The following is a 21,060-nucleotide window of genomic DNA, read 5'->3' on the forward strand; positions in this document are numbered from 1 at the left end:
TTAGCAACCAGCCGTAAACAGAGCAAGAAGCAGCAGAGAAGTAACATAGTTATTGTATAAAAGAAAGTGTAATTTAAAGAAAATTATTCACAATTTTAAAACTATTCTCTTGCATACCATCCAAATAGGACAGTCGTAAAAGAAATTTCCTTCGATGTATCTTTGAAGATAAGTGTGGCACATCTGAAAATGTAGGGTGACTGTATAAAGTGTACATCATTTAAGGGGGTAGGACGTCAAAAGGGCATTTTAATTTCTACTGTCTATACTTCTACAAATAAAGTCATAATACTTTGTCACCATGACCAGGAAGGATTGAGGACTCACACTCATCGTAGTGAAAGTTCAAAAACATAGCAAAATACCTTTTTTTTTACATGCGAAATTTTATCATTTTTTCACTTATTACTGGCTGCGTTTGTTGCTATAGGTACACTTTTCTTCTTAAGTAAGAGAGATTCTTCGATGAATTTTTCATAGAATACAAACAGTAGTTACTAGTGTATGAAGCTCTAGAATTTTCCAAATCTATTACAAAACAGTGGAAAAAACTGAGATAATTAACTAACTAAAAAACTTGAAATTTTTCTAAACACGAAGTTTAAAATGTAACAGTTCATTCATTTTTTCATAAATTAAATTCATACACCTGTAACTATGGTTTGTATGCTGTGCAAAAGACATCAAAGAATCTCTCTCACTTAGGAAGAAAAGTGTACCTATAGTGACAAATGCAGCCAGTAGTAAGTGAAAAAATGATGAAATTAACATATGTAAGAAAAACATGTTTTGTTACGTTTTTGAGCTTCCACTGCTATGAGTATGAATCCTGAATCCTTCCTGGTCATGCTGTTAAAAGTTTTATGAATTTATTTGTAAAAGTATAGACAGTGGAAATTAAAATGCCCTGTGGTGCCTCTCCTGCTCCAAGTTGGCCCATTTGACATCCTACCCCCTTAAATGTGATATGTGGATGCCTTAACCATCATTTGAGCAAAGCAACAACAGTTTAAGTATGCACTGGCTTCAAATGTGCGTCAGCAGTATGGTATGTTGAGAACGTTCTTTCACCAACATGAATGTCATTCATTCATTTAGTTGTTGGTTCATTTGAAAAGTAGTATTTACATCAATTATTATAGAACAAAAATTAGTTATAAGAGTATTTGGAGAAACAATCTTCAAATTTTTTGGTAACAATGTGTTATTTTCCAATGCAGAAGTACAACTCATAGGATTGCCAACAGACATAACTGCATACAAAGTACGCACAAATAAGACCGTCACAATGTATGTTCTGAATCTCTTCAGAAGGTAAACAGTATCACTGCAATTAATTCCATCTTGTGTCCATTGGGGTATCATAAACATGTAATTTTAGACGTTACTGTCAGATGAGGTCAGATGTGGGGGACTAGAAAATAGGACGACTCTTCAAATGCAGCAAACACAAAAAAAACACAGTTACACATGTATGACAAGGTATATAAAACAACTAATTAGGCACAATACTTTTAAAATTTTGCCATTATAGGTTGCATACAAAAGATTACAGTAGGAGCAAAATGTGTTGTGTGATATATATTGAAGCCCGTAGTTGTGTATGCTGACTTAACATACACCATGCTCAAAATGTTCGATGCTGTGCACATCTGTGAAATAGTGTGAGTGATTTGTTTTTATATACTAATGAAGTAGGCGAACAAGTATCTACAAAACTTTAGATGGTTTCTGTCCCAAATCTATACAGCAACGATGTCATGGTCTGCACGAGCCTCAGACAGTTTACTACCATTAAATACTAATGCTATCAAGACAGCAAAACAGTGTGAAGGAACTAGGAACGTAGTTTCATACACACAATAGAAATGGATCATGCTGCCCTTGGGCATAAACGAACTTCAGAAAAAAAGAATAAGCTGTTGCTTACTTGAAATGGATACAAAACTATATTTTGAATAAACTGTTTTCGTGCAAATAAAATTTAATTTCGACATGGGCGCTTGCAGTATAGATTTCCCATGAAGACACTAAAATAAACGGTAAGAGTACTGTAACAAAACGAAATCATCTGAGCAAGATTAACGCACAAAAATTATAACATGCACAGAAACCACCTCCTCAGCATCCAGTTACACAAAGTTTTACACAGGGGTCGAAGGAAAAAATCTGACTAAAAGGACTAATTCTATAGCGTACGGGAAGTATGTACAATATGCAATTTTCAAATCGGGCTGCAAGTTTCTTTTTTGTTTGTTTACATAATATATGTGAACATGTTGGAAGTCCACCAAGGAACCTAAAGAAATACGGTTGAACACTTGTAGTGGCCACCTTCTATCGTAGATAAAAGTTCGAATGCATAACTAAACTTACGCTGCTGCGACAGTACCGCAGCCGACAACGCCTACTATGTGTATGGCACAAGCGTAAATTTAAATTCAAATGAGAAATTTTGGAACAGTGAGAAATGTCTGCGATAACAAAATACACAATAAAAAGTGCTCTAAACTATTACAAGCAGTTCGGCACAGATACATTTACTTTTCTGCAAGTCTACTTTCTAAGGCAGTTACAGCCTAACCATTAATCGACCGCGTTTTTAGTCCGTTCCCAGTGACTGACTGCCCTTTTTAAAGGAGGCACATTACGCTTCCTAAGCGTATTAGCTACACTACGCTAAAAAAGTTAAAAAATGCACTTACTTTTTTCTTCACAGGTATAACTGTCCGTGACACAAAACTAGCTGTCACTTCTTAATCAACTAAGGCAGCACTACAGTCACAAAGAATAATTAAATTGCAACAATTCACTGAAACGAAGTCAACAATCGCCATTACCCTTCCGAGATCACGAGCTTATACATGACTAGCCGCATTTGTTTACGCAGCCTAACCCGCAGATGAGAACAAACGCGAGATTCTCCCGTAAAAAATCGCTATTCTTGAATGTAAGATCTTTGGAGCGACTGCAGCGTTCGTAGCGGTGACCGTGTAGAACTAAAAGTGGCGGCAGTTTGGAATAGACGGAGTTTGCTGCTCCGTGCGTTTCAACACATATTCCTGAAATTATTGATACCACTAAAAACTATGAGCAGTTGCTCATACTGTTTCATATTTTAAATAATTCCAAAATCAAACGTGTTGCAATTCAATGTGGAAGACGAACACCGAAAGGAAGAAAATTAATTCGATTTGAAGATAATAATATGGGGTAGAGAAGTGTTCATAAGAAATCAGCCTCATTAGAAAAGCGTAGGTTGCGTTTTTGTTTTAAAATTAGACAGTTGGACAATGTATGTCAAGTGAATAGCTCGCAGCAGTCGTAAATTGAGAACTTGAGTAAAGATACACACTTCCGACAAAATTGCTATACAATGCAGACTCCAGTTATGTCATTACCCTGAAATAAAAGGCGATATAAATTAATTTAAGTACGGCGATAGAATTAATGAATGGTATGTTGCTTCCCCCAAACAAGTAAAATGCGCTGCATTCCACAAAGATCACTGACAGTACTATTGAGACTGCACCAACTCACTGAAGCGAAGTCAACAAACGCCATTGCCCTTTTTAGATCATGAACTCGTACATGACTAGCCGCATTTGTTAACGCAGCATAACCTGTAAATAAGACCAAACGCGAGATTTGCCAGTGAAAAATTGCTGTTCTTGAATACGAATGAATAATCAGTTTGTGCAGTTCCAGATATTTCAGAATCTCAAAATTTGTTAGATTTTATTCCAAACAAATGAAGTAGTTCGTCCTCGTACCGGGCAACTGAATCATTGGCTACGTTGTAACGAAGTAAAATATTTTGATTCTAATGTATACACTCACTAAAAATGGAGGATTCATGTTTCAAAGAGTGACATTTTTAGTTAGACGCATTCATTTACACATCCACAGGAAATGTGATACTGTGTACGGAACTAATTTGTTTACAGAATCTCTCGTAAATGAGTATAATTCAACCGTTCCTTCTAAATGTAAATCCTGCAGCCTTATCTAAAGCATTTATAGAAATGCTACGCAGTATGACTCTTTGACATCTGAGAATATGTTACACGAACACTTTGCCTGCAGAATTTGTTGGTCAGTGTTTATAAAATACATTACATTCACTGAAGATGTAATGTTTCGGGTCACATTCTTGTGAATCGTGGATTGTTACTCTCGCATTCGTTGTATTACACGAAGCAGTGTACTGCAGTTTTCAATTAACAAAGATAAAAAAACATGCATACATGACTCTAGTTCCAAATAGGTGCAAGCCACGCTTAGCCTTAAATGAGAAGGCACGTAAGCTATGAAAACGTTTTCATTATAAGGAGGGAATATAGTTTCCGTTGACACGTTGACCTCTAATCGTGGACTTCATAATCATGCCTTTGTCACTAAGCTTACATGAGCTCTCAATACCGTTTTACATAAACTAATATCCCTCATGCGTTAGTGGTAGTCACTGCGCTTTGTTGATAGTCATACTGTATGCTAACCTTATCGGAAATTTGAACACTTTGAAGCTGAATGGTAAGTTAGCTGAAAAGAGTGGTATTAATGATATGAATATTGGCTCTCCTTTTTTCTTTTCCGGTAAATATTGGATTTTTTATGATGTTATTTAAAAGATTTTTTGTGTAGACATGCAGGAAACATCGGCCAGTTTTAGGAATTCTGTTGGGGAAATAGACACTTTCGTCATGGTTCATCATTATATCAATAGATTCAAAATTTTTTCCAAATATTCTGAATTCGATGATTTGTTTGTTAAAGTACATCATTTTTTTGTTGTTAGTATCGTTCGCTGCCACAACTCTTTTTTTGTATACGAAGTTTCTCCCTGTAAGCTGATACACATTTTCGAGGAGTTGTTCTTCTGTTTTTACTACTCTGCACAATTTATTGTCTAAGATAAATTTGCTCGAGCGCGGATCAGTGCGATACGTGGCGTTTCCAAGTTGTGTTCTAGAATATTTGAGAATATTCAAGAACATTCGAAAACATTCGTTAACATTCGAGAATGATCGTGAACGCCCGAGAACATTATAGAGCAGTCTCGCATTACTAGACGAAAAAACCAATCACTTGCAGTGGTTAGTTTTGGAGCTATCGGAAACTTCATATGTATATTGATTACGAAGGTACTGATAACTTGTGGGTGCTAATGAAATTTAAGAAGCTGATTTCTTTTTATTTCCTTATTTTAGGTTTTTCGAAACCGTGTGTGTAAAATAACAGAAGTCGTAAAACGGGTGTCTCATTGGGCCAGCAAAAACCATACTGGTCTAACACGTAAACACTAGAGCGAAAGTATGTTTCCAATATCCGATTTTCGTGTTTCACAAGTTGTATCGCACGTGAAAGTGGTGCACGGATGTTTGATATTGTTTATGAAAATAAATGATGCTGAAACTAACGAATGTAATATATGACAAGAGGACAGGACTATGTAATACGGAAGGTCAATATATTTAATTACTTTGAACGTAAAGGTACGCGACATTTTTTCTCTTTGTATCAATCCGCGCGAATCTTTGCGAAGAAGCATTACTGTATGTTTCTGCTACATAACTAGTGAAATAGTTCCTCGTCGATTTGCTGTCGTCCGATTCCCGAGGTGAAGTTTTGTCATGCCGATGAATTCGTGAAGAAGAGATGATTAACGAGCATATGAACCGTGGTAGGGGAAAGCGGTCACGCTTCGCCCGATGGTTCTCGGACCCAAATAGAACTATTTTTAAGAGGACTTATTCTGAAGTAGGTAAGCAACCATCAAACAGTAAATATTATTTCACAAATGAGCGTCGGAATGAAATAATCTAAACGTAAACGGACAACAGCTTTTACTCGCAGTTTGCGACTTCTGAGTGTAAGATTGTATTGCATACATGTGTGTACATAGTTCTTTATTCTCGTTCCACTTTTTATAAACACTTAGAGAATATTTACAGCTGTTCATGAACTGCGCAAATGGCCGACATAGAACTTCATTTATAGCTTTTCGCATAACGAATATTACAGTGACTTCATGTAGTAATGCGAAATCGGATAAGCAGCTCAAATCACCCTACAAGCATGGAAGTGGCTGTATTTTCGTGCCGGCCGGTGTGGACGAGCGGTTCTAGGCGCTTCAGTCTCGAAGCGCGCGACCGCTACGGTCGCAGGTTCGAATCCTGCCTCGGGCATGGATGTGTGTGATGTCCTTAGGTTAGTTAGGTTTAAGTAGTTCTAAGTTCTAGGGGACTGATGACCTCCGCTGTTAAGTCCCACAGTGCTCAGAGCCATTTGAACAAATTTTTTGTATTTTCGTAACAACACCAGGCAGCCAACGTGTTCCTTATAGATTTCCAGTTCAGAAACATATGCAGGTAACGTAAACAGCAGCAAACAGCATGACACAGTGGATTCGAACCTGCGACCGTAGCGGTCGCGCGCTTCGAGACTGAAGCGCCTAGAACCGCTCGGCCACACCGGCCGGCACGAAAAATACAGCCACTTCCATGCCTGTAGGGTGATTTGAGCTGCTTATCCGATTTCGCATTACTACATGAAGTCACTGTAATATTCGTTACTGTTTACCTGTCGTCCCAATAACAATCCACCGATCCAACAGGCTTTGGAGTCCTAACACGTTTACTGAAGCTCTCCTCTCCTAGGGAATCGTGGTAAGGCAGCCCGTCAAAATCTGTACACAGATCAAGCATGGGTACAGGAAGGTGTACTGAAACGTGAAAAAAAAAAAAAAAAAAAAAAAAAGCAGTTAATGGTGCAAGGACAAGAAGTGCAATTTGGAGCAACCCAAATCAAAACGGCGCCGTGGTTAAGTGGCCACGGTGTTGGACAGGCGAGCCGTGTTCAAATGTACATCGTGCTGATTTTTTTCCCTCTCTGTTCACTGTATTCAAATTTGTGTCTGTGTTTGCAACAGCAAGGTGTAAGGACGGGACTTCAATAACAGTTCATTTTGCACAATTATTCTATTAGCAACCGAAAGGTAGGGGCTTTTGAATGGGAACCGAAAACGTTTGATGACAAGGCGACAAGTCAACCGAATCGCCCACCGGAAACCGCGTCCAATGTGTTGGCGACAGTACGTGTGTCATATGATAGGAATCTCCTACCGACGCACCTAAGTTGTACGCCTGGTAAGAGAGCGACATACGCCTCCTTTCCAGATTTAGGTGTTCGTTTGAATGTAAATGTGATCACTCCCAAGTAAATGATGAAAACATAATAGTTTTTCACATAATCTGTAACAAATGAACCCAACAGTTCTACAACCACGCAGTTTCTGTGCTCTGTCAAAACATATGTACAAAACGTTTTTGATGTTGCGTTTCCGTTTTGGGAGTTTTGACTCTTGAATTCCTCTGCTGTAACATAGTTCACATCCGTCTATTTGTTTTTTTTCTCATTTCTGTGACAGGTCTATGTGGTATCTCGCCTGCTCTCACTAATTATCACGTTGACTAGCGACGGTAACGTATTCTTACCATATGACTTATATTCTGTAACCAATGTATAGTATTTCAACTGCCAAGACTACAGAAAGAGAACAAACATTTCAATGACTAGACGGGCAGCTCAAAATTTTTGTGAAAAAAAGTGCCCTGAGAGAGTTTTGAGCGTGGCTCGTCCAGTTCACAGCCAAACACAGTGACCACCTAACCATGATGCCGCGGCTGAATATCTTCCCTCGATATTGCACTTGTTAAGCTTGGTCCGTTCATTGTTTCTATTTCGCTTTTTTTTTACAGTACACTACATGTTTCTTCTTTTTTCATGCTTGATCTGTGTTCGGTTTTTGACGGGCTATCCACTAGGCCTCTTAGCATAAAATCTGAGAGGGGTGCGATGGGGGAGTTTGCCTTCTCAGAAAGATTCACCGTTTTTGTGGTTCTTTGAAAGCATAGCTAACATATCGTAAATACAATTTTGGTCCTCCATTGGTTTTGCGTATTGCAAACACTTCGGCCCAAACAATAGTCGCCGGCCGTGATGGCCGCGCGGTTCTAGGCGCTACAGTCTGGAACCGAACGACCGCTACGTCGCAGGTTCGAATCCTGCCTCGGGCATGGATGTGTGTGATGTCCATAGGTTAGTTAGGTTTAATTAGTTCTAAGTTCTAGGCGACTGATGACCTCAGAAGTTAAGTCGCATAGTGCTCAAAGCCAAACAATAGTCGATACCCCGCAACCCTTAAAATTTCTAGAGACAGCCCTAACATAATATTACTGTACTGCTGCAGATTAAATTAATATTCTTCTTGTAGTACTGTACGCCATTTTTTATGTTTATGCTAAAGTAACTACAATTTTCCCTCTGTAAACACTCTGCGAACTCTATAAGTACTGGGTGTTTTTAATTAACGTGCTCCTACTCACAGAGATCCATTGTGGGCTGTAATTAAATTGCTTACATTCGTTTCATATTTAACACACGTCTCGTTATAAATACGAGGGGCGTTTGAAAAGTTCGTGCAAAAATAAAAACTACTTACGTGTTTGGGCTAAACCTTTTTTTTATTTTTCGTCATAGTCTTCTTTTAGACTTATACAATTCGTCCAACGCTGTTCTAATTTGTTGATCCCTTCCGAATAATAGGAATTGTCCAAGTCTGCAAAATAGCTATTAGTTGCTGCAATCACCTCCTCGTTTGAATAAAATCTTTGTCCCGCCAACCATTTCTTCATATTGGGGAACAAATAGTAGTCCGAGGGAGCCAAGTCTGGAGAATAGGGCGTATGTGAAACGAGTTGGAATCCTATTTCCAATAATTTTGCGACCACAATTGCTGAGGTGTGTGCTGGTGCATTGTCGTGTTGGAAAAGGACTTTATTGCTGTCCAATAGCCGGCGTTTTTCTTGCAGCTCGGTTCTCAAACGGTCCAATAACGATGAATATTATACACTTGTAATAGTTTTACCCTTTTCCAGATAGTCGATGAGGATTACCCCTTGCGAATCCCAAAAGACAGTCGCCATAAACGTTTCGGCCGAGGACTGCTCTTCGCCTTTTTTGGTGCAGATTCTCCCTTGGTAACCCATTGTTTAGATTGTTGTTTGATCTCAGGAGTATAGTAATGTATCCATGTTTCATCCACAGTGAGGAAACGACGCTTAAAGTCCTGCGGATTCTTCCTGAACAGCTGCAAACCATCCTTGCAACACTTCACACGATTCCGTTTTTGGTCAAGCGTGAGCAATCACGGAACCCATCTTACGGATAGCTTTCTCATGTCCAAATGTTTATGCAAAATATGATGTACCCATTCATTCAAGATGCCCACAGCACTAGCAATCTGCCGGCCGGGGTGGCCGAGCGGTTCTAGGCCCTACAGTTTGGAACTGCGCGACCGCTACGGTCGCATGTTAGAATCCTGCCTCGGGCATGGATGTGTGTTCAAAATGGTACAAATGGCTCTGAGCACTATGGGACTTAACAGCTGTGGTCATCAGTCCCCTAGAACTTAGAACTACTTAAACCTAACTAACCTAAGGACATCACACACATCCATGCCCGAGGCAGGATTCGAACCTGCGACCGTAGCAGTCGCGCGGTACCGGACTGCGTGCCTAGAACCGCGAGACCACCGCGGCCGGCTCATGGATGTGTGTGATGTCCTTAGGTTAGTTAGGTTTAAGTAGTTCTAAGTTCTAGGGGACTGATGACCTTAGACGTTAAGTGCCATGTTGCTCAGAGCCAGCCACTAGCAATCTCATGCACCTTAACTCTTCTGTCATCCATCACCATATCATGGATTTTATCAATGATTTCTGGAGTAGTAACCTCCTTAGGGGGTCCAGAACGTTCAGCATCACTTGTGCCTATATAGCCACACCGAAAATTTTGAAGCCACTTACAAACTGTTCTAATCGAAGGTGCAGAGTCACCGTAATGTGTATCAAGCTGCTCTTTAGTCTCCTGAGGTGTTTTGCCTTTCATAAAGTAATGTTTAATCGCCACACGAAATTCTTTTTCGACCATTTTTTGACAGTCACTCGACTTCTTTGATTCACACGGACGCCAAATACAAACTAATAGACCAATATGGCTTAAACTCGGTGTATGTTCTTTCCAAAGATGGTACTAACTAAACATGACCTCGATACGCGCCGTGGTGCAGACGACCAACGCGAGCGCCTTTGCTAACAGCACGACGTTGCCTGCAGCGCATCTCATGGGATGATGACCATATCGATTGGGCCCAAGACGACTGGAAAACCGTGAACTGGTCAGCTGAATCCCGATTTCAGTTGGTAACAAATGACTGTAGGGTTCGACTCTGACGCAGACTCCATGAAGCCATGGGCCCAAGCTGCCAACAAGGCACTATGCAAGTTGGTCGTGGCTCCATAATGGTGTGGGCTGTATTTACATGGAATGGACTTGGTTCTCCGGTCGAAATCAACCTATCATAGACTGGAAATTGTTGCGTTTGTCTATCTGAGGGCCATTTGCTGCCATTCATGGACTTCATGTTCCCAAACATCCATGGAATTTTTATGGACGACAGTGCAGCGTGTCACCGGCCACAATTGTTCGCGATTGGTTTGAAGAACGTCCTGGACAATTTGAGCGAATCATTTGGCCACCCAGATGGCCCGACATGAATCCCGTCGATAATTTTTGGGACATAATCAAGAGGTCAGTTCGTGCACAAAATCCTGCATCAGCAACACTTTTGCGATTGTAGATGGCTATAAAGGCAACGTGGCTCAGTATGTCTGCGGGAGACTTCCAGTGACTTGATGAGTCCATGCTACGTCGAGTTGCTGCACTACGCCTGGCAAAACTGGGTCCGACACTATATTGGGAGAAATCCTATAACTTTTGTCACGTCAGTGTATGTCGTTCATCAACTGAAAGATATGCTTGTAGCAGTGCTGCTGATTTTAGGACTATGCTGCGCAAGACACTACACGAGGGAAAGGTAAAAAATTCTCAGCTTGACAGTGAAATAATAGGTAAAAAATGTGCTTAGTTTTGACACAGTCTTCTTTCAGATCAATTTTATGTGTGCCGAAGTGTTTGGGAAAGTAAACTCCATCCGTGAGGTACGATTCTGTAAAATACTCATACACTTGTCTTGCTACCATAACCGATTCATTAAACTGAAAATGTTTTCTGCCCGAATATTTCTGTAGAACAATTGGAAGCCAAAGGATGCCAAATCCAATGGCTAGGATAGATGTTCCTTTGGTTCGTAACTCAGATCTCTCTGCTTTGTCACTGCGGTAGTAACTTTTTGAGTAAGTTCATTATTCTGCTGAAAGATGAGTTTTTTTCTTTTATAATTGAGTTTTCTTTTCAGATATTAATTCATACCGTTGGTGCAAAGCTCTCACGTAATGCCCACAGTTGAGGTTTACTTTTTGCAGGCTAATCAATAATAATAACAACTATGATCCCTTTTGCGGTGGAAAAGTCGCCACATCTTTTCGGTAGATGAAACTGATTTTTTTCATAGATGTCATCTTTGTTGTTTCGCAAATAGCTCCAAGTGATGAAGTTGTATCTTATCCATATAGACGCACAAAACTATTAAAAAATGACGAATAATTCGTTTTCGCTCTGGCTTTAGGGCACTATACAAGAAAGGTTGCACTCATTTTGAGGAAAATTTCTTCATAGTTAATGCTTGACGTAAAAGGTATCGTACTCTTTCACCAGCTTCCAATGAATTTCCGTTGGCGATAAACCATCTGCAACAATAATTTTTTATGATAATGTATTCCACATTATTGTCTGAACGACTGTTTTAAAAATTTATAAGGAAAGTATTCCGCTGATGAATCTGATACTTAACTTACATTGTTTCTCAGTATTTGCTAACTTAGTAACGACATTACATTGATATAAACGCCATCTCTGTACTAGGCTAGGAACTTTCATACCTGTCCTTGTTCAGGGCATGACGGAGGGTTTCCTGAGCCAATATCAGCCACTCCCTCTTCTATTCATTTCAAGTATGGAGAGAACTCACTCTCTTATCTTGTTCTCTTCTTCCTTTCCCTGCATATACAGTAATGGCAGCGCGACGGTTGTACATCCTTACTCAACACCAGTTCTACAAATTTACATAATTGTTTCACAAGGACGATATCGACTTTCTTCCAATGATTCCCATTTAAGCTTCCGGAGCGCTTTGTTACTCTTGTATATGGACTCTATCGATTATCATGATTTTAGTGTCGCGCCTTTGGATTAACTGTGTGTTCTGTCCTCCTTGGTAATGATCCCGAAAGCTGGGGCGGTGCTCTACATAGTCTTATAGCCGTGGCAAGTGAAAAACTGGTGGAACGTTACACGAATGCCACTACACCAAAACTGACAAATGCGATAAGCAGAATGACTAACAAAGAAGCCGACAGTACACAGACGTATCGCAAGATACTTATCGAGTCCCGATAATCTAATATAGAAACTTACCTTCTTGCAATTGTCGTCTCATGTTTCACTTTCTGATAACACGCTGCAAAGAAGGTGAGTGGCGATAGCTCCAGTGTATATTTTGAAGAGTTAGTTTCTTTCATAATTTCCTTTTCCCCCTGTTGGCTGTTCAAAACAGGTAGCACGGTTGTATAGTTTATCAAAGCAATGCAAATTTTGTTGGGAAAAATTCAGAATTTCAGCACATGGATAACTGATCAAATACCGAACCGTTTTTATCTAACGTTCTCCTTGTAACACCAGAGGTTTCGACGCCAAATGACACACATGCTTGTAGCAAAGTAATGCCAAGCATTTCAATAGGAATAACTTTGGAGACTTCGACTTGAAGTTGTTCTTCTATTCTTTAAGTGGCAACACTTAATTGTTTTGACCAAATACAATTACGTTTGTTTGATAAGACACTAGAGTCGATACGGACATACTTTCCTTCTTGGAGCCAGCGCTTTCAACCAGACATTACTGATTTTTGCATTCATTCCTCGAGTGCCTCAAGTCTGTTGTAAGAAGTTTTTCTTACTTCTGTTGTCTTCACTCTGTTTCAGTGGCCTACACACTGGACTTGTATTCCAGCGTAGTTCATATTCCAGTCCGCCATGCTTATTTAGCCTCAAATCACTCCGAAGAATAGCGTCACTCTACAGCGATATCCAGGTCTGCAAATACTTCCTTTCTCTTGGCAGCACACTTTTACTCGTCTGAGTTTAAACACTTCCACTGGCCATCAAACTCCCCAGACATGATCATTGTTGAGCAGTGATGAAGTGGGGATTTTCCCGTACGAAAATTTCACGAGTTTACCGTGAATATCAGGAATCCGGTAAAACATCATTTCTCTTACAGCGCTGCGGCCGGAGGCTGGAAAGGAAAGGAAAGGCCTGTGATGCTATCTGCTGAAGTGACCGGACTGACCATGTTTGTGGCTAGTTGAAACTTGCAGTGCGTCCTCGGCAAAACCCTCCTGATAAACTGGATTGCGGCAGGAGGGCCACCGTCAATGGCCGGGGCAGGCTTGAGAAGTGTCGTCTCGAACATCGTGTGCACAGCATGCCAAGGCAGATCCGAGTGTGACTCATCGCACATTGTGGACTGTTCAAGCTGGTGGAGGCTCTGTAATGGTGTGGGACGTGCGCAGTTGCAGTGATATGGGGCCCCTGATACTTCTAGATACGACTCTGATATGTGACACGTACATAAGCATCCTGTCTGATCACCTGCATCCATTCATGTCCATTGTGCATTCCGACGGACTTAAGCAATTCGAGCAGGACAATGCGACACCCCAAACGTCCAGAATTGCTACAGAGTGGCTGTGGTTCCAGTGACACTCTTCAGTGTATAAGCGACTACAATTAGGCAAGGCTCTGAGCACTACGGGACTTAACATCTGTGGTCATCAGTCCCATAGAACTTAGAACTACTTAAACCCAACTAACCTAAGGACATCACACACATCCATGCCCGAGGCAGGATTCGAACCTGCGACCGTAGCAGTCGCGCGGTTCCGGACTGCGCGCCTAGAACCGCTAGACCACCGCGGCCGGCAATTAGGCAAGGAATTAGGGTGGCATTCGTGTCTTCCGGAGTGCGCACGGTAAATGCGGACACGTGAACTGTGGCTGTTATTGTTTTCTTGGCTGCCTAGGAGCAGACACCGGCAGACATCCATCGGGGGTTGAAGAATGCGTATGGGGCAGCATGTCTGTCAAACACCACCGTTGCGGACAAGGAGATCTGCGTTTTCATTGTGACGCATGTCTGTACATCGCAAATGTCGTAACACAGAAGTTACATCAAGTGAAGAGGGAGACAGTCGACGAGGTGCCCTATAGTCCTGATCTCTGCCGATGCGTTTACCACGTCTTCGATCCCTTAAAAAAACGGCCTAGCAAAGTCGACGAGAATGCGCAGCTGGCAGTTAAGGACGTCTTCACGCAGCAGAACGCGGTGTCGTACAAACAGCTATCTTCAAACTGGTGAATCGGTGGGATGACTGCCTCAATGCTCACGGCGATTTTGCCCGATAGCCATCCCGATTCTGTACTGTACGGCCATCGGAAGGAAGCTCTTTGTTCGCACCTTATATGCTTCTGTGGTCGAAACAGTGTTGAGAAGGAAGTTTCCGAGAAACAGAAAAAATTGCGAGCCATGAGGTTCATTCAAAGCTACTATACACTTCCACGTGAGAATTCATCCACGGTGCAGCAGGAGTTGTCAAGACGAAAGAAAAGGTTTCCAACCGCTTCTAAACGATTACTGCAGTTTACTATTTTTTTTCTTGGGAAGAGTTTTGTAAATGAGTGCTTCTCTCATTTGTCAGAGGATTTAAATCTAGCAGAAAACAACAGAGATCAATTGTCCTTCTAGTAGGTTTTGGATACTAGTTATTTTCAAATTTTGATTATGTTGTGTGGCGTCGTTAGTATACGTATTTGTTTAAACGATACCTACTTGATATACGCATCTCGATCCCAGAAACAACACCAGTTAATTTATTTTGGGATCCTTTTAAGCCACAATAAGTCACCCACTGTCTTACGCAGCTGAAGAACAGTGAAAGAACTTGCGACATTCCTTAATTTTCGAGCACTTTTAATTGGCAATCTCTATGGTGATGTATTTGATGACAGGAATACCTGGAACTATGCTCCTTAGAATATTTATAAAGTATTTATTCCCATTAATTTCTCATTGAAATCTACGAATGGCAAGCCTTCGTCAACGCAAAGATTGGTGTTATTACCACAATGCTTTTTTTCCACCGATGTGAATATCAGTTCATTCAACTATTTACCTATAGTAGAACGAGCACTGAGGACCGCAGCGTAGTTTGACATCTATCAAATACATAAATCAATGGCCAGCCGGGGTGGCCGAGCGGTTCTAGGCGCTACAGTCTGGAACTGCGCGACCGCTACGGTCGCAGGTTCGAATCTTGCCTCGGGCTTGGATGTATGTGATGTCCTTAGGTTAGTTAGGTTTAAGTAGTTCTAAGTTCCAGGGGACTGATGACCTTAGAGCCGGCCGAAGTGGCCGAGTGGTTCTAGGCGCTACAGTCTGGAACCGCGCGACCGCTACGGTCGCAGGTTCGAATCCTGCCTCGGGCATGGATTTGTGTGATGTCCTTAGGTTAGTTAGATTTAAGTAGTTCTAAGTTCTAGGGGACTGATGACCACAGCAGTTAAGTCCCATAGTGCTCAGAGCCCTTTGAACCATTTTGATGACCTCAGAAGTTAAGTCCCGTCGTGCTCAGAGCCATTTGAACCATAAATCAATGTTAGCATATATGCCAAAGCGGAAAACATATGTTCTTCTCGGGCACTGAACAGTGATCTTTAGATTAGACGTTAGGTCATTCCTGAACAGCAACTACAGGAGAAAACAATTTATGATCGAATCTAGTTGAAAACCCTCTGCGTTTTTTTATTTTTGTCGTCGATAACCATCCTGTCGAAATATCGGCGATTGTCGACGATGTCACCATGCTGCATCCCCGTAAGTTATTGTACACGCCGAGAGGTTTTACTTACGTTCTATATATATTCTGCCTTTCTAGCTCTAAAATATCTCTGCAACAACTGTACTCAAATATTCATATTTAGCTCTAACTTCTCACAAACTGTATCGTGTCGTTCTGTTGCTATCCAAAATAGTTCGCTCTCATCATCTTTACGTCTCTGTCAATAATTTTGTTAGACTAGGCGCCTAAAAATTTAATTTCTATCCCTCGCATCTCAGGCGTGATGCGTTTACAACACTGAGTCTCTCCAGAAATAATTCCTAACACAAGCTTACGACTGCTTGTTTGCAGTACTTCACACGTTTTATATTTTTTTCATTCATCTGGAAAGCTGTTTCTGCTCCAAACGAGGAACCAGTACTCCAGACTTGTTTGTGGCAAGGTTTTGTATGGGATTTATGTATAACACAGTACTGCATTTTGCCTGAACATTTTCAAATAATTCTTCCAGTCACCTTGTGTGATTCAGATTTTACTCGTGGCCTTTTTAAAAAAACTTTAGATCGGTTCGCCCGCATCTCGTGGTCGTGCGGTAGCGTTCTCGCTTCCCACGCCCGGGTTCCCGGGTTCGATTCCCGGCGGGGTCAGGGATTTTCTCTGCCTCGTGATGGCTGGGTGTTGTGTGATGTCCTTAGGTTAGTTAGGTTTAAGTAGTTCTAAGTTCTAGGGGACTGATGACCATAGATGTTAAGTCCCATAGTGCTCAGAGCCATTTTTTTTTTAGATCGGTCGGCACAACTGTAGAACTGCAAGAGTCCATGATTGTTAAGTTGTTGTTGGATGTCTCGCATTTACTACTACTCTTTGTCCACATTTACTACTACTCTTTGTCCACATGAGAACATAGAAATATAAATATTCTCTGTATTGGAACAGAACAGTAAAGTAAAATCAGACGCACCGCGACGGCACGTGGAGCTGTTTTAGCAGCGACAAAAATGTCGCCACGCTGTGTTTACCTCTGTGCGTGAGCTCGTGCAGTCAGTAAACAAGGTCGCTTCGGATTGGTATGCTTGGTACCCGGCGCGTAGGATACGCCCGAGCTGTGACCTTGAGGTGCGAATTTTTAGCGTTGTTTCAGATACCCCACTACGATACTCCACGTGCAGTACGGTTCGTCGCCGTGGACCATAAAAATATTTTCAACGACAGCACGTTAGCAGCTCTCTTAGTTCCGATAAAACACAGAGCATTTTTATCCGTTTATAACTGCAAAACGCCATTCTCTCGCTGTTTTGAAGTTATGAAGTGGGTATTTATATACTTGCTGCGGAAAATGACCACAGGAACGAAAAGCCAGTTCAGTTCTGTAACTCAAGAGCGGCTGGACCGATTTGGCTGAAAATTGGTGGAGAGGTAGCTTAGAACCAGGCGACGGACATAGGATACTCTTTATCCAGTTCGACCGCTATAAAACGTGGTATAACAAAAACGCATCTGGCATTGAATAACAAAACGCAAATGTCAGCTAAACGTCACTATAAAACGTGGTATAACAAAAAAGCATCTGACATGGAATAACAAAACGCAAGTGACAGCTAAACGTCTCATTGAATCTATGGCGCTGTGTGAAGAAACTTCAGCTGACAACAAACATGAGAGTTGCATTGTTTAATGATACATTTGCTGAAGATTTCTCTGAGCAATTGTTGACTATCGGTAATGATCGAGTACCTGTCGAAGAATCGAGCGGATTGCTTTCATTTCCTCATAATTTCTGTAACTTTGTCTCATCGAAAGACGAACTTATCAACAAAGTATTCCCAAACATCAAATGATTCAAATGGCTCTGAGCTCTATGCGACTTAACTTCTGAGGTCATCAGTCGCCTAGAACTTAGAACTAATTAAACCTAACTAAAGGACATCACAAACATCCATGCCCGAGGCAGGATTCGAACCTGCAACCGTAGCGGTCGCTCGGCTCCAGACTGTAGCGCCTAGAACCGCAAAGCCACTCCGGCCGGCTCCCAGACATCATTACTAACTACAAAAGTAATAATGAATGGGTGAGTGAGCGAGCAATTTTAGCGGATAAGAATAAAGATGTACATGACCTAAACTACATGACTCAGAATGAGATCATTGGTAAAATGTATTCATTCAAATCTATTGACTGTGTAAGAAATGAATATGAAGCCACCAACTGTCCAATTGAATGTTTAAACTCCTTCGATGTGCCTGGCTTACCACTGCACAATTTACGCCTAAAAGTTGGGTCCGTAGTAATCATGCTTCGAAACATAAACCAACTAAAACTGTGCAACGGTACGCGTTTGGTGGTAAGTAAATTGATGAACAATGTTATTTACGCGACGATACTCAAAGGAAAGTTCGAAGGTGAGGAAGTTCTCATTCCGAGGATCCCGATGATCCCAACCGATATGCCGTTTGAGTTTAAAAGACTTCAATTTCCGATCCGCCTTGCATTCGCCATGACATTAACAAATCACAAGGCCAATCCTTGAAAGTTTGTGGTTTAAATCTGGAATATTCATGTTTTTCACATGGTCAATTAATGTGACATGTTCACAACATAGCGTTGTTTGTTCTTGCGCCTGATAATAAAACAAAAAATGTCGTGTATCACAAGGTACTTAATTGAGAAGTGGAAGCTATGCACCAAAAAACATAAAGAATAAATAATCATTAAAATACTTAATTTTTATTTCTACTTCCTAATAAAAAATTGAACTTAACATCCAAAATCTGATTATCTAGTGGCTTTAAGTCGGAACAGAGTTCGCGGGGCAAGTAGTATCATATAAATTAGCGAAGAATGTTCAAAATTTTCGGGTGTATATTCACGAAACTTTGAACTGAAAGGAACGTATATTGGCGTGCAAAACTCAAGGATGAAAGTAGCTTTCGTATGATGTCTCACTGCCAAGTAACATAGCTCTATGAAACTTAAACCATACGAAGAAATAAACTGCAGCAGTGTGTAGTGTAAAAGGTAACTGAACGAAGTACCCAATACGACGAACAGAAATGACAAGACAGTAAATGTGCAAAGACAGTAACTAAACTGAAGTCACCTGGACATTGCAGCAGAGAGGGCACGGTCCTTAACAGGGTGTTTGATCACCACTGTGAGCAATGCATGCTTCGCAACGTGCTCTCATTCTAACCACAAGATTGGTAAGGAGTTTTTGCGGTTGGCCGTTCCGTTTGTCCAACAGCGTTTGTCCCACCCGTGATCGGCAGGATTTACGTCGACTATTTTTTTTTTTTTTTTAATTTCATTTCGTTCGTTTCATCTGCTCGGGGCGGACGTCGCAAGACACCCGTTTCAGTTCGTCGTTGATCCATTAACTCAGTTTTTTTATTCCAGAGGGCAGCTAACCCTCTGACCGAACACGCTGAGTTAGCGGGCCAGACCATTCGCAATATGATGATGATGATGATGATGTTTGAGGCGGTCGCACATTGTCATCCACAAAAAAGAAGTCGGGGCCGAATGCACTCTTTTCAGACGCACATGTGGAAGGAGTATAGTGTCACAATAAGGCTGATCGGAGAGTGAACCGTATTCAAAGGTTTGTAGGTCAGTACACGCATGCAACATTATACCTCCCCACACCATAACGCCTGGACCACCAAAACGGCCCTGTTCGACAATGCTCGATGTACTCTTATATGGCGAGAGGCGGGAATACTTTATTTAATGCATCCAAGACAATGTGGAACATGGTCGTTTAGGTGGTCCAGATGTTATGGTGTGGGTAGGCATAATGTTGCATGGGCTTATTGATCTCCATCTCTTCGCATACGGCAAACTCACCGGTCTACGTGAAACATCCCCTTAGGAAAATTTATATTTTACTGTGCTGATAAACCTCTACGTTATTTGATTTTCAAACAGCTGAGCAGAACTGAACGTACTCAGACATTTCGCTCTTTACTTATTCTGATCATCACTAAACTGACACACACTATTTGTAGCACAACACAATCTGACTTTCAATAATCCCTACAAAAGAGTGGCCCTGACTAACAATAACCTATACCTTTCATGAATCGCTTACCTCACAAAAATCTTCGTTACTCAAACTACTGCAATACAGCTTGCGCCAATACTGCCAGCTGAATAAAAGATTCTAACTACTGAAGGCACTAACTACTGACAGGCATACTTAGCAAATTAAAGATTTTGATAGAGAACAAACAATGTATTTACCTTAATAGTGTTCAAAGGTCATAATATATATATCAGTTCATGACATCCAGTCTTACAAATTTACTCTTTCTGATGGACACACGTCCAGATCGTCCGCCCTCAAAATTCTGCCATCTCTCTCCCCACATCCACCACTGCTGTCGGCTCACCTCCAACTGTGCAACGCTACGCGCTGTTCACATGCAACTGCCCAACACTACAATAGCAAATATTCCAACAATGCAAACCAGCCACAGACTTCACACAGCACAGACAGTGATTTTCAAATGGCTCTGAGCACAATGGGACTTAACTGCTGAAGTCATCACTCCCCTAGAACTTGGAACTACTTAAACCTAACTAACCTAAGGGCATCACACACATCCATGCCCGAGGCAAGATTCGAACCTGCGACCGCAGCGGTCGCGCTGTTCCAGACTGTAGCGCCTAGAACCGCTCGGCCACCCCGGCCGGCAGTGATTTTCATATAGAGCGCTACGTGGCGTTACCAACATAAAAACCTAAACAGCCTACTTACATACGTTATTGTGACACTGTGTTTTTCCCCCATGAGCGTCTTTTCAGGCGTGCTTTCGGCCCTCACTTGCTTTGTATGGATGACAATGCATTACAGCATCGAACTGCGCAGGTGTAGGAGCTTTTGGAACGAGAGGATATTCGACGAATGGATTGGCCTGGTCGTTGTTCCGACTTAAATTCCATCGAGCACACTTGGGATGCCTTGGGTAGACGTAATGCGGCACGTTCACGTGCACCAGCGACGTTCCAGCAGTTGTCAACAGCGCTTTAGAGGAATGCATCAGCCTAGCACAAGAACTGCTTCCCAATCTTGTGAGCAGCGTGGGAGCGCGTTGCAGAACATGGACTGCCATCCGGGGTGATCACACACCCTGTTAAGAGCTATG

The 21,060-nt window shown here is 41.5% G+C and overlaps 1 protein-coding gene across 4 annotated transcripts in view; it reads right to left on the reverse strand.

Annotated features, from left to right (window-relative positions):
- Positions 1–2,916, reverse strand: part of LOC124594111 (GTPase-activating protein skywalker) — a 309,749-nt gene extending 306,833 nt beyond the window's left edge. For 2 of the 4 annotated variants that reach the window (XM_047132465.1, XM_047132463.1), the window contains exon 1: positions 2,706–2,916. The gene's annotated coding sequence lies outside the window, so the exon portion shown is untranslated. The remainder of the gene's footprint in view (positions 1–2,705) is intronic. The other 2 variants (XM_047132467.1, XM_047132466.1) reach the window with 1 other exon arrangement.
- Positions 2,917–21,060: the final 18,144 nt, after the last annotated feature.

The sequence above is a fragment of the Schistocerca americana genome, chromosome 2 (genome assembly GCF_021461395.2).
Source record: "Schistocerca americana isolate TAMUIC-IGC-003095 chromosome 2, iqSchAmer2.1, whole genome shotgun sequence".
NCBI lineage: Eukaryota > Metazoa > Arthropoda > Insecta > Orthoptera > Acrididae > Schistocerca > Schistocerca americana.